The sequence below is a fragment of the Manis javanica genome, chromosome 2 (genome assembly GCF_040802235.1).
Source record: "Manis javanica isolate MJ-LG chromosome 2, MJ_LKY, whole genome shotgun sequence".
NCBI lineage: Eukaryota > Metazoa > Chordata > Mammalia > Pholidota > Manidae > Manis > Manis javanica.
In genome coordinates, this window is record NC_133157.1 from 105,706,621 (window position 1) to 105,721,858 (window position 15,238).

The window sequence follows — 15,238 nt, forward strand, 5'->3', positions numbered from 1 at the left end:
TGGAGATAACAGAAAAGCTTATTTCTAGAATTTAATAAATTTTAGTTTCAGCAGAAAAAATAAAGAAAAACTTGTTTCTTACTTGTTTCTGACAGTTTCAATCTAACTTTATAAGACTTAATACTCTATTTTTTCAGTTTCTTTTTCATGTCCATTTATAAAGAATAGTATCACAAACAGATGACAAAATTCTTTGCAAATACAAAGTTACTCTTCAATGTGTGTGATCAAAGTTATAAAAACAAGAAAAAACATGAATTCTCAAAGAGTAGTAGTAGTATTTAACCTATTTTAGATGTTAGGTGTTTAGGTTTAGATGTTTAGGTCTCATATAAAAGAAATGTTAACAGATAGTATTAAAAAACCCCTAAAGTTACCTTTCCATTCACTTTCACCTAAACCCACAGTACAACACACAAAATACATTAGGTAACAAATAGAAGATGCAAGCACAAAAGTGACTGACTGAGATTTGCTGTGTGAGTAGGTAACAACTGTTCAGTTTGTCTGATTGATAATAGTTTTAACAGTCTTGATGGCATTGATATTGAAGTAGAATAACTTCTATTTACTGTCAATGAAACTTCTGGAAATTATAAAGTGCCACAGTGATTGCTCTTTTGTTGTGCTATTTTACTTGTTTATTTACACTTTGTTTCACCACTAGATTAAAAACCCTTTGACTTAAACTTCTGTGAAAGTCCAAAAGTGGCTACTACATTGCCTCACCTACTACAGATCATAAGCATTATGCAATGTAGCAAAGACATTATTTTTCCATCCAAACTGATTCCTCCATTAAAACTATAAAATATAAGCAAAGTAAAAAAAATAGAAAACTATAAACAAGAAGAAAAAAATGAAAACCACATAAATAGCACTAGCTTTTCCTAAACAGTGTTGGCATTTAGGTGAAATTTTGTAGTATTTTTTTCTATACATATGTAAAATATTTCATAACATTAAGGTTACCATACATAATTTATATTATACTTTTTTCATATAATATGGTATTCTGTGCATTGTCATATCATATTCTATATTTGTAAATAGCATATTTCATAGCACATAGTCACTTAAGTAAATCATTATTTCTTTATAATAAGCCACACTATAATAATCTCTCCTTCTAAAGCTCCCAAAGTCTAAGAATGGAAAATAGAAATCTCCTGTATTAACTTATATACATATCAGCTGTTACCATTTATATTGGGGAACAACATTGTTCCATCTCTTTTATCAGGTTCAGAATGGATTAAAAGCTAACTGAAAAAGTCATTTGGAAGAAAGGTGGCAGCCCAAGGTCAAACAGGTTTTAAAGACACAGTTTCATATTTTTATACTGGAACAGGTGTCCAACTCATGAAAAATTTTCTAGTGACTTAAGAACATATGGAAAATGTTACGTACAGAAAACCTGGCTATCCGATGGGAAAAATGGTGAACCTTCTGCAGATACACTTTACTTAGCAAGTTAAGAAGTATTTGCAGTTACAGCTTTCAAGACCCCCTTTTATGTGAGCTTGATCTATTTTTGTTTTAAGTTATTCATAACATTCTTTGCTTATAGGCCGGGGGCTTGCTTGTGTTTTCCTCTTCGCCACATTCTAAATCCTCCCACTGACATTGTCTCGGAACTTTCCTCTTCCAGGACACCTTCCAGGGCTGCCTGATTGGATATTATATATTTTCCTGTCAATACCTAGAGCATAACCTACATGTATTATGATCACGCATATATTTGTTCTACCTGTTGATTAATATTTTAAGCATGAACATTCTTTCAGATAAATCTTTGCGCACACTTTTTTCTTCAGATTTCAAAAAGTAACTCAGCTCTTTAAAAGCTCTTGATACATATTATGAAATATTTCCAGTGTATTGTACCAATCTACACTTTCTTCAGCAGAGTATGAGTGTCTTACCCCCACTAGATACTTAATATTACTAATAATTATAATTAAAAATACTATTCCTACTAAAATTCATGAAAAATTGGATTACTGTGCTTAATATTGCTCTCCTTTAACTACTAGTTTTATTGAATATTTTTTAAATGTGTTTTCTTAGGCCAATTTTTTCTTCTCCTTTGAATTGTCTGCTCACAGCTTTAGCCTTTTAATTTTGATCAACTTTGTTTAAGTGTGCTTGCTCACATTGTAGCTATTAGATACAGTGGCCCTTGAGCACCTGTTTGAATTGAGATGCATTTTAAGTGCCAAATGCACACCAATTTTTGAAGACTTAATCCAAACTAAGAGTAGAAAATCTCTTAGTAATAATTTTGTACAATAATTACATGTTATGATGGCAATATTTCAAATTTGTTGGGTTAAATAAAATACATCATTAAATTTAATTTCACCTGCTTTTGGCTTAATATGGCTACTGGAAAATTAAAAACTACAGATGGGCTCACATTTCTATCAATAGTTATGTTTAAAGGAAAGTGGTCTAAATACACATATTCAATGGCAGAGACTGACCAATTTGATTAAAAAAAGTAAGTGCCAACTATATGCTTTATACAGGATGTGCTTTAAATACAAGACAAACATAGGTTAAAAGTGAAGGGCCCCCACCAGTAAGATGGCAAACTTCCGGCTTCTCTTCGGGGTCCTCGGTTACCGCCGGCACCACCTGAAGCCCAATCACCTCTCGCCCCCCTCCCAATCCCTGCACCTAGCCAACAGCCACCAGCCCCGTAGAAGTGACACCTCAATCAATTCATGCCCCTTCCTATATAACCCAGCACTTTTCCCTAATAAAGCGGAACTCTCCGGTGAATTGCTGCTGTGTGTCACTCCTTTCCTTTTATTGGTGCCGAAACCCGGGAGACGGGACACCCCAACTGGGCCCTGTCTTCCCCCCGACACCAGCAGCAGCTTGCCCTCGTCCTCTTTTTCCTGCGCTGGCTCATCACACTCACCACTCCTCTCTGGCCTTTAGGTAAGTTTTCCCCCCGGAGTGGGCCACTCTTCCTCGAGCTATCGCAGTGCCATTGACCGTGATCGTCCGACAAGGCCCTGACGCTCGGGGATGAGGAGGGAACTCTCCCTGCCTCAGGCCTTCATAGCTGCAGCGGACCCTCAGGCCCCTCCTCCAACAGCCATAAATCCCCGCCTCAAGCCTTTACGGCTGTGGCAGACCCTCAGGCCCCTCCTCCGACAGCCATAAATCCCCGCCTCAGGCATTCACGGCTGCGGCGGACCCTCAGGCCCCCCCCTCCAACAGCCATAAACGAGGTGACTCCTTTGCAGATGAGAACGCTCCCTTTCCCCGCCCCCTCCTCCTTCCGTTCCGTCTGCCGAAATCTGTTCTGTCTGCTGAAAACGCCTAGCGCTAGGTACCTCGTGACTCCGGCACTCTGCCTTCTTAGGGAAGTCTGGGTGACGACCCACACTTCCTAAGAAATTCCGACTCGTATACGAGTTTCTGCAGACCACCAAGGATCATCGGGGACACCCTTTGTCTCCTTGCGGTCTGCTTCCAGTCTGAGGATCTCCGTTCGTCTTCCCGTTTGTCTCCTTCTCTGTCCTTTAGCCATGGGAGCCTCCTCATCCCTCCCTGAAAGTTCACTTCTTGAATGCCTGCTTAAGCATCTGGCTACCCTCTCCCTGACACCTGATATAAAACCAAAACTTCTCCATAAATATTGCTCTCAAGATTGGCCGACATACCCCCTAGACAATAACAACAAATGGCCAGCAGGGGGAACTCTTGATCCTAACATCACTCAAGATCTTTTTAACTACTGCCAGCACCTGAAAAAATGGAAGGAGATTCCCTATATCGAAGCTTTCCGCCTCCTCCTCTCCCCGCCCCCTCCCAAGTTCTCCTAGCCTGCAAGCCGCTGCCTCCGCAGAAGCCTCCAGTTCACTCCCTTCCCCTTCTTCTCCTACAACAGCCCTTCTCCCTTCCTCCCCCACCATCTCCTCCCCCATCTCACCTCCTCCGCCTTTGTCCCCTGCAGATTAAGCCTGAGCCTTTCAGCCCCCCTTTAACTAGGTCCCAGGGGCCTCCTCCATCTTTGCCCTCATCACCTGTTTCTCCCCTGTTAGGGACCGCCTTTGTCTTCTCACATGTTTGTAGGGAGAATGGGAAAGCACCTCCCCCCATGTCTGAAAGCAGCATGGGAAAGCACAAGCTAGAGAACTGGTGCAGTCCTTAGAAGTTATCTGTCCACAAAAACATATCTTGCCAAGACTCCTCACTCTGAAAATAGGGAGACCTTGAAGATGTGTAAAAACACCGCCCCTGCTTCTAGCTATGCCCTTCCCCCACTTGCCAATGTGGCAGGAATGGAGAACAAAGAACATTCTGTTTACACATTCCATAAGCAATTAACTAGAGCCCTGCTGTAGCTCAGTTAGTAGAGCATGGGACTCTTAACCTCAGAGTCATGACTTCAAGCCCAACTAGAGTGGCAGAGGCAAGCAGCTGGGCTGCTAGCTGGTGACATGTGGGTCCGATTCTATCTTTATTTTCTTTGCCCCCCTTCTGCACTTCAGGACATGCTCGACTAAGCATGGCTAGACCACGTCACTCCCCCACAGACTGAGCCAGAACCCTTCAGTCCCCCTCAGACTCGGTCCCGAGAGCCTCCCAAAATTATCGCCCCCCTCCGGGAGGTAGCAGGATCTGAAGGCATCGTGCGCGTTCACGTCCCTTTCTCCTTAAGAGATTTAGCCCAACTAGAGAAACGCCTAAGTTCCTTTTCCACTGATCCCACGACACACATCAGGGAGTTTCAATGGACCCTCCAGTCTTACAGCCTCACACATCATGACATTTTCATGCTCCTGGCCAATACTCTCCTCCCTGAAGAGCGTAGACGAGTTTGGGACTTTGCCCAAATGCATGCTACCGAAACCCACAGGACTGACCCCACCTATCCCCCTGGCCCCACTGCTGTCCCGGAACAAGACCCACACTGAGATTATAACACTGCCATGGGTCTCTGCTCTCAAGATATTTTTGCCTCCTGCTTAATAGCAGGTCTGAAAAAGGCAGCTTGTAAATTAGTCAATTTTCAAAAGCTCCAAGACATAATTCAAAAGAGAGATGAAACGCCCTCCGAGGTCTTAGACAGACTCACTCAAGCCCTATTACACTATACCAGCCTAGACCCAGAAACACCTGAAGGAAAACATGTCCTTATGACATACTTCCTAGCTCAAAGCTACCCCGACATTAAAGCTAAACTCAAAAAGTTAGAACAGGGCCCCGCTACCCCACAGACTGAGATCCTAACAGTGGCCTTTAAAGTCTTCCATAACCGGGAGGAGAAGAAAGAACGCTGTAAACAAAAGGCTGATAAGGCCAATTTCCAAATGTTGGCTCAGCTGATAAAACCACAACCTGGGCGCCCCTCTACAAACAAGCCCCCTCCCCAGGAGCTTGTTTCAAGTGCGGAAAAGAGGGACATTAGTCAAGGGCATGCCCCTCCCCCAGATCTCCTACCACCCCATGCCCCAGGGCCACTGGGGGTCTGATTGCCCAACCACCCGAAGGGGAGGCTGGACGAACAACCCCCATCCTAAGCCCGCAGTAGTGGGGCTGGCAGAAGAAGATTGACGGGGCCCGGGAGCTTCTCGCCCGACCATTTCCATCACCAAACAGGAGCCCAGGGTTACTTTAACAGTAGACGGTCGCCCCATCTCCTTCCTCCTAGATACAGGAGCCACCTTCTCAGTCTTGCGAGAATACCGGGGCCCTACCACGCCAGCCATTACTCCTATAGTCGGGGTAGGAGGTAAACAGATTTTCCCATTAAACCCCCCCCTTTTATGCACAATCCAAGACAGTCCCATACCTTTCTCCCACTCCTTCCTAGTTATGCCCCAGTGTCCCATCCCTTTACTAGGACGGGACATCCTTTCTCTCCTCCATGTTTCTATAACTCTATCCACTCCCACAGCCCCCAGTACTCCCTTTCTGATGGCCCTCATAGCCGACAAACCCCCTCTACCCAATGAAAGCTCTGGTTCAGCCCTCATATACCCTGTAAATCCCAAAGTTTGGGAAATTACAAGCCCCTCCGTGGCCCTATGTCCTCCTGCCTCTATCAAATTATGTGACCCCTCTCAGTATATGTGTCAGGCCCAATACCCCCTAACCACTTCAGCCCTCATAGGCCTCCAACCCATCATTCAAGATCTCTTAAACAAAAATTACCTCAGACCCACTCACTCCCCATTTAATACCCCCATATTAGCTGTTAAAAAAACCAACAGATCTTTCCGACTTGTCCAAAACCTTCGCCTCATCAACATAGCCGTTGTCCCTATCCATCCCTTAGTTCCAAATCCATACAGCCTTTTATCGCAGATCCCTGCCTCGGCTTCCCACTTCTCAGTCCTAGATCTCAAGGACCCATTTTTCTATCCCTCTAGAACCCTGCTCCCATGATTTTTTCATCTTCACCTGGACGGACCCATACACAAGACATTCTGAACAACTCACTTGGACAGTTTTGCCACAAAGCTTCTGAGATAGTCCCCATATTTTTAGACAAGTCCTAGCTCAAGACCTCAAACAGTTTCATCATGATCACTCCAAGACCACCTTATTATAATACATAGACAATCTTCTACTCTGCAGTCTCTCGTGGGAACAGTCTCAACTTGACACTGCCTCCCTACTTAACCTTCTAGCTTCCAGAAGTTACCGAGTATCCCCCGTCAAAGCTCAAATCTCTTCCCCTCCTGTCACTTACCTCAGATTCCTTCTATCTCAACAAAGAAAGTCCATTACCTTAGACAGAAAATAGCTCCTCTCTGACCTGCCCATTCCCAAAACCAAGACAGAAATCCTTTCCTTTCTAGGCCTGGCTAGATATTTTAGAGCGTAAATCCCTAACTTCTCCCTGCACCCTGTTGGCAAGACCCCTAAACGACCTCAGCAAAAGCCCCCCTAAAAAACCATTATCCTCCTCACCCCGACACTCCTTCATTAAGCTCCGTCAAGCCCTTGTAGAAGCCCCAGCTCTCTATCTTCCTGATTTGTTGAAGCTCTTTCTCATTATACATTCATGAGAGGTCCAGTCAAGCTCTAGGAGTCCTAAGCCAATATTATAGCCCATCCTTTGCCCCAGTAGCTTATCTCTCCAAGCAATTAGACCCCACAGTTCAGGGATGGGCCCCCTGCCTACGAGCATTAGCCGCTAGATAGCTCTTGCAGAAAGAAGCTCATAAACTGACATTCAGGGCGCCCCTTACCATTCTGTCCCCACATCACCTAAAAGATCTCTTAACCTACAAAAGTTTACAGACTCTCCCTCCCTCCAGACTCCTGACCTTACTGTCCTCTTTCCTCCAAAATCCCATTCACCCCCTTTGCCATCCATACCCGAATCATGACTTTTTCCTCCTTTACTGCGCTCTTGCTTTTTTTTCCCTCATTCCTATTGTCTTCCCCACCACCCCAGCCTCCTTTGTATGGCGATTCAAAGTCAGACAGACTTACACACAGCATCAAACAAAAGTTACTGCCCTCATTGCCACACCAGACTGCCCTCTGGAAAGCTGCTCTGAGCAGCTACCCTTATTCTCCCTACCTCTGCTTCCTCTATGACCAAAAACAAGCCTATTGCAAGCAATGGCCAGACACCTACAAGAGATGTCCCTACTGGTCTTGCGCCATTCACTACATGAGTAACTTCCAGTACCCAGAGTATTACTCCTCCAACTGTTTCATGAAATATCCCAATGGCTCATTCTCCTTATCAATCCCAGATCCCTGGGACTCTCGATGGGCCGCTGGAGTCACAGCCTCAGTTTACTACGGGGGGTCCTCGACCCCCCACGGCACCCTTCATATCTCTCGAAAGTATGTTCCCTCTCATTCCCACATCTCTCAAGTTGCATCAGATATCAGACATTCCGAAAAAGTCATTATCCAGACTCTTGACGGCGCCTCTTCATCTTCTTATCCCCGCTCCTCTTCTCATTTCTCCTACTCTTCATTACAGCTCATTCAGGACACCACCATCTTTCTCAACCACACCCTTAACACCGCCAATTGTTTCTTGTGTGCACCACTACAGCGCCCACTGCTGGCCGCTGTGCCCCTTAATATTTCCAACTACTCCTTCCATGCAGAAAGACAACCCCTCTGCCCCCTGGCAGACATACCCCTATGGGAACCAGAATACGCAGATAATCTCACCATCCACCACTGTGTAGGCCCAACTCCACCCCCCTCCAGCGCACTTCACTGCCTCTCTATCTACACCCCTACTCTAAGACTTTATGCAACCGGGACACTTCTTTTAGTGTAATGGCAGTCTTTTCAACTCACTGCCTCTCAGCTCCGATAAACCCTGCATTCTCGTCACCCTAATCCCACAGCTTACACTTTACAGCATGGCAGAATTTCTTGAGCTCCAACCTCCCTTGCCCTCGCGCACAAAAAGAGCTGCTTTCCTTCCCATCATGGTCAGTAGCTCTTTGATCACCTCAGCCATTGGGGCAGGGTTTTCGGGAGAAGCCTTGGGTCACTCTCTATGGGCAGTTAGAGATCTCAGGGCCAAACTTGAGAGAGCCCTGACATCCACTGCCGATTCCCTAGCCTCTCTCCAAAGACAAGTCACTTCGCTAGCTAAAGTCACCCTTCAAAACCGGCGGGCCTTAGATCTGCTTACAGCCGAGAAGGGCGGCACCTGCGTCTTCCTCTGAGAAGAGTGCTGCTATTACATCAACGAATCTGGCATTGTAGAAACTGACATTACCAAACTCACCGACCTTGCCTCCAGTCTCCACTCTGCTTCCAATTCCAACCCATTCTCTTCAATACTAACAAATCCCCTCCTCACCTGGCTCTGGCCCATTGCAGGCCCCATAATAATCATTCTTCTCGCCTGTCTCTTCTTACCCTGTATAATAAAGTTCATCAAATTCCAAGGCAGAAAAATCTCTAATCAAGCTTTCAACCAGCTTTTACTCAGGAACTATCAGCTTCTGGCCACAGAAGATCCCTCACCCTCACGTGACCTCCTCACCACACGCTGAGATAGACCCCTCTCTCCACTGGAAACTGTTCCTGGAAACAATGGCTGCAGACGCCTGGCTCCTGACACCCATATCCTCTTGGCACCATTGGAATCAACAGGTTCTCAACCTATGGTTACAGGGAACCTTCATTGATTTCCAAACCTGAAGAAGTCCACATCTACTCATCCTTACTGTGGGGAGTCCTATCAACCCTTTCCTCCCAATCCTCAAGCCCTCACTCCCTTCTCCGCCCCTGTTCAGCAGGAAGCAGCCAGAGAGAAAGCAACGTCCACAACCCCATAGAGGAGAAAGGGGGGAATGAAGGGCCCCCACCAGTAAGATGGCAAACTTCCGGCTTCTCTTCGGGGTCCTCAGTTCCCGCCGGCACCACCTGAAGCCCAATCACCTCTCGCTCCCCTCCCAATCCCAGCACCTAGCCAACAGCCACCAGCCCCGTAGAAGTGACACCTCAATCAATTCATGCCCCTTCCTATATAACCCAACACCTTTCCCTAATAAAGTGGAACTCTCTGGTGAATTGCTGCTGTGTGTCGCTCCTTTCCTTTCAAAAAGTAAAATGATGAGGGAAAAAGATACATCAGACTAACACTAATCAAAATAAATCTGGAGTGGCTGTGTTTGTGATGCTGGAGTTCTTGTTTGTGGAGTCGATGAACTTCGCAAATACTCAAGGTAGGAGAGCAAGGCAGAGGCTTTTATTTAGAGAGAAAGGGAAAGAACAGAGCTCCTGGCTCAGGCCAGGAGGGGACAAGAGAGCCCCTGGTTGGTGCGGTGTCTAGGGGTTTTATAGGCGGTTGAGAGACAAAGGGCTAGGGATGTATATCTGCTAAGTGGTCCCAAAATGTTTATCTTTGAAGAGAAGTTAGGTTTCTTATTAGCCTTCCTGGTTATTTACAAGAATTTTACTGCTCTGATTTCCTCCCAGGATAGCAGCTTCCTGGTCTGGGAGCATATCACTTAAATCTGCCTGCTTTACTCCCAAGGTGGGCTGAGTTATTATTGTCTGCTTGTTAAGAAGCTTAACTTTTTAAACTAATTGGGTTTTAAGATGTTCTTATTTTCAGGATGGAATCCTTCCTGTTTTTACTAGTTGTTCTGGGCTTGCTTGCTACATTGCTCAGGTTGCAACTCATTTGTTTAGGGCTGGAGGAGGAAAAGCAGCACATGGGTAAAGTCAGAAAAACAAGCTGGGCCCCCCAGCAGGTCAAAGCAAATCCCACAATGGATTATCTTGCTTTGTTTTTTCCGGAGGTCCTCACCCTACTCTGTCTAAACCCATAGTCCCTGTCTCATTGGTATCATACAAAGTAGATTTCAAAGTAAGTAATATTAACAGGGATAATGAAGACCATTTCATAATGATGAAGGAGCCAATCCATGAAGAGGATATAACAACTCTAAACATTTATGCATCTAAGAACAGGACTTCAAATACATGAAGCAAAAACTAAAAGAGCTATGGAGAAATAGGAAAACTAGAAATTTCAAACCACTCTCTCAATATTAGCAGAACATGTAGAGAGAAAATTAGTGAGGCTCACCCTAAAACAGCACATTCTTCCAAGTGCCCAGGGAACATTTGCCGAGGCAGATCATATTCTGGGCCATAAACAAGTCTCAATAAATTTAAGAGGATTCAAGTTCATACAAAGTATGTGCTCTGACCACAGTGGAATTAAATTAGAAATCAAAACCAGAAAGATTTGTGGGAAATCCCTCAAATATGTGGAAACAAAATAACACTTCTAACTAACCTGTGGGTCAAGAATAAATCAAATTAGAAATTATTTTGAACTGAATAAAAAAGAAAACACAACTCAGGTATTTTGGACTGGACACATGCAAATGCTGGGCGAGGGGCAGCAAACTAACCAGAGGCCAGGTGAGCTGATGGTATCTCCAAAGGGCCACAGGTGTAGCCATACAGTGACACAAGCCCAGCCCCTGCCTCTGGGCCTAGACACCTGCAGGCAGAGGAAGGCTGCAAAACACCTGCAGAAGCTGTTTCTCCTTGGCCTTCAAAGAAGCCTGGATGCTCTCCTTTTTGCTGTGTGAATTAAATAATTTCATTTTCTATTTGCTTGCTCTCTTACATGTACTTCATATAGGGAAAAAACACTTCTGCTTGTTAGTTGCTAACACAGAACATTAGGATAAAGTTTCAACTGTAGTCTGAGAAGTACTAATTCTGAATTACCAGTTGGGTTTTTATTCATAATTTTAAAGTTGATTAACACACACATGCAAGTGTATACATTTATTTGCAAGTTGAAGCCATAACAATCCAGGCAATAAAAAAATCCCATGTTTCAAGTATGGCACATGGCCCCTAAACTATATATGTTAATGCAAGCCTCTTTTCAGAAATCTAAACATAAAATACTGATGCTGTAATTAGAAACTAGAGCAAGTGTGTGTACACATACAAAGAAAAAAAAAAAAAGAAAAAGAAAATATTGAGAAGCTTGAATGCAGCTATTATAAAATAAAGTATTTCAGAGTTATGTGTCATAAAACAAATGAGGTAGGACATCTGCAGTCGACAAAATACGTAAAGCTTTAACCCTCTTCAGTTTCCTGAGCTTCATTCTTATTTATTCATGTCTAATATTTAACATGTTCTGAAAAGAACAATTAAACAATGAATTTTGCTTTCGTTTCTAATTTTATTAAAAAGGTACTCTTATTTTATATAAAGTTTCTATATAATACAGATCTATAATTAATAAAAGACATCTTTTATCAATTTGCTTATATTTCCCTAATCTTTTACTTCATATAGGTGGGCTAAATTGAACATATTAATTTATAAGTGAAGCAATTCAAGCAGAAACCCTTAATTAGCTTCTGAAAGTGACATGAATATCCCTACATAATTAATAGTAGTTAGGGCCATGTAGTTGGGGTCCTTCAGGAAGCTAGACTGGGCAGTGCAGCATCATTAGAAAGGACAAGGTGGGAAGTGATGAGCAGAGGAAACTGTCTTATCCTCTAGCTAGTCAGAGATTTTGTAATAATGGATAACTCAATGAAACTTTGGAGATTTTGTTTTCACAGTTTTCCGGGGGAACCATTCATAATGGCTAGCTGTATGCAAAGTGCCAAAGGACTCAGACTTGAAGCTCTGGGACAGATTACAAGCACTCCAACAAAGGGAAGAGGACAGGAAGAAATGAAGTGGCACAATTTGCTTACTTCTCAGGCTTTCAAGGGCTTCCCTTCTTCTAGGTCCTTCCAAGCACAAAAGTAATGAGAATAACAAAAATGTAGTGCCTGCAAATCTAAGGTCTTTAACTACACGGTTTTTGGAAATTAATTACAATCGGGATAGCACACAAAAAGTTCTGTGCACTAGCACAAGTCTTTACAGTGCATTCCACACCAATGCTTCCTGAATTAATGAAATTGTGAAGTAAATTTATATTGTTAAGAGCCAAATGACTTTTGGTCTTTCCTGTTTCATTACAAACAATTTAAAATGATAAAAATATCTTTAGGGAAACTGTTTAATTTCAATTTCACAAAGCTCAGGTTGGCACTTAATGAGGTTAAAAGATAAAGAGAGAAACAGTCAAACTATTTCCATATCTAATTTCAAATTTCTTAAATGCCAGTATCAGCAATAGTTCTGACACATCAATTTGAAACCTTTATAAGATTTCATCTTAGGCATGTCACTTTTCTGTAGGGCATCTAGTTATTTTTCTGGCATGGTTGCATGAGGCAAGACTTGGTTATTTTCTAATTTATCTCTGAAGCTATGTAACTTTATTTGGCTTTGGAACTTACTTAGCTTCCTATTAACAAAGATTCTCTCCTTGACCAAATGTCAGTCAGGCTCCTCTTAGCGCTCTCCTGGAGGTTTTTAGGAGAGCCTTGGGCATGCCCACAGGCACAGGCTCAGCCACTTCAGAACAAAGGGCATTGATTTTCGGCTTTCATAAATAAGCTAACCAATACCTTACTCAATCTGTTAAGGCAGATGGGTCTGCACTTGGACAAAGTCAACATTTTAGTCCCTTAGCCAAGGCCCTATCTCAATCCCTGCTCCCCGGGGGTTATCGCAAGTTCAGCTAAAGGAGACAATCTTCATTTCACCAGGAGCTCTTAGCTTTTCTATATTGTCACACACTTGCTTTTCTTTCTTTTGCTTTTGTAAGAACTTAAGATATCTTACTTTATGTATCCTTGTTAGAATATATAAATACATATAAATATCTTCCAGTCACTTTTCAAAATTTGCCAAGAAACTAAAAAATAGATATATATAACTAAAAAAAAAAACAAAAAAAAATTTATATATGTTTTCTCACAAAGTGTAAATATGTGGTGCTAATGAGTGCAGTAGAGAAACCTGTGATGCATTGTGTTGTATCCAGAGCAAGGAGTACTGAATAATGCATGAAATAAATGGAAAACTCTAGTCCAGAGCTAGAAGAAGGCTTTTTTGAAGCTTCTTTAAACATTCCTTTTAAATACTGTACAAAAGTCTTTTGTTTTTCCTGATTTAGCTTTAGAAAAACGAAAAGGCATTTGTTTTCAGAAACCATGTTAGAGGGTATAGGAATATGTTCTTTTAGCAGTAAATTTCTTAATCTTTCTCCACTCCTTTCCACTTAAAACCATCTCTTCATTTTGCCTCCTGAAAATATACAGCTTTTCTGAGCCTAGAGATAGTGTCTTCCCAAGTTTCTTAAACCAAACAAACAAGTTTACTGGCTTAGCAAGTATTCTGTGACCCACACACATCCACGGAAGTGCTTGATGTTGTTTGTGGTCTGTGTTACATCATCCATGTAGGAAGTCTATGTATACAGACTTACCCTAAGTACCCATAGGGAGATTAGCAACTCTCTGGCAGGTGCCATATCTACAGTTACCGAAGGAAACGCCTTTTTAGAAATGAGCACTATTCTTTTTTGCCTACTTCAGCTCTGTTTTTCCTTATGATCCATAGTGAGCTAGCTGAAACCTGTACACTCTCCCTTTCTTCTTTTTTCCAAGGAGGAACACACAGTTTTGGGTTGAAATGAATTGCACTGCATACTTGGCTTGCCAACTGGTGTGCTGTGGGTCAGGTGATGAAGAGACCCCTTTGTCTGTAGAGAGCTTACACCAGCAATAAAGACGATGAAAGGCTGCTGTTTCTTGTCACCTTCAGTGGGGATTCTAAATGTCAGTAACAAAATACTCTTCCTTGAAGGGGAAGATCCCTCTCACCCCTCCTCCAACTTGTTACACCGCTGTATTGTGCTATTAATAAACAAAGGATTCTTGCTGCTTCCCTTTGCACTGGTATGGCAGTCTTTGACTGTATGACTCTCAAACGTGGGGAGAGACCACTAAGGAAAAGAATGGGAGATTTGGTAAGTGAATGAAACTTTTAAGTTCCCACTCCAGGAGGCAATTAGTATCATTTCTGTAACAGAGTGAGATCCTGTTCCTTTTTCATATTTGCTTCACGTTTTCTGGGCTACTGGAATTCTGTAAACACTACAATCAGTGAGAGACCAAGAGACAGAGAAAGAAATGTCTAATAATTTAACTAAACCTTGAAGCAAATGGCTTACTGCAAAAAAACCCCTCAGTTCTTTCTGACCTAATCTATTCTTAAGGGTCTGTAACAGTCATTTTACATATCAGTACTGAAAATTTCTTTAGAATTTTCTACCTAGAGAGGTAGGATTTACTTTCTTTGAATCTTGAAATAAAAAAATGAATTTCTGATGAAAATGAGACTGTGGCATTCAAGGGACATTCTCCCTTAGCTCGTGCTACTTGATTCTCTAATCTACCTTGGATTAGGTCCTCTAAAGTTTTTTAGCTTTCCCTTAAATTCTGTGACTTTCCCCATATTATTCCAGTGAATTTCCTTTTTGCTTGATTTAGCCATAGTCAGTGTCTGTGTTTTGCAACCAGAAATCCCTACTTGATCTATTTGCATATATTTTAGTCATGTTTAATCTTTACAACTTTACAGGTTGAGGTGAGAAAACAGTCTCCGATGTTGAAGTTAGGTGTTCTTGGTTGCATTAATAGCTAATGGCAGAACTGAAATTCAAATTCGGATTTGTTAGTATTTATGTCTCTCTTTTCTATCGTGTTACTACAAAATCTTAAAAGTCCTTTCTTCAGGGCCACATGTTGCTTGACTCTCAAAGATAGCAAAGACACTGTGCAGCTCCATTCATTATAACTGTCCACTTATTCATTCACTTAGCAAA

At 42.6% G+C, this 15,238-nt stretch overlaps 1 protein-coding gene and 1 long non-coding RNA gene across 2 annotated transcripts in view; one reads left to right on the forward strand and one right to left on the reverse strand.

Moving 5' to 3' along the window:
- The window catches only part of GPR158 (G protein-coupled receptor 158), a 375,355-nt gene that overhangs the window by 43,134 nt on the left and 316,983 nt on the right, over window positions 1-15,238 (reverse strand). The window lies entirely within an intron of this gene.
- Window positions 14,305-15,238, forward strand: part of LOC140847783 (uncharacterized) — a 158,385-nt gene continuing 157,451 nt past the window's right edge. Inside the window, exon 1 of the long non-coding RNA XR_012127960.1 lies at window positions 14,305-14,380. This is a non-coding gene — a long non-coding RNA (uncharacterized lncRNA). The remainder of the gene's footprint in view (window positions 14,381-15,238) is intronic.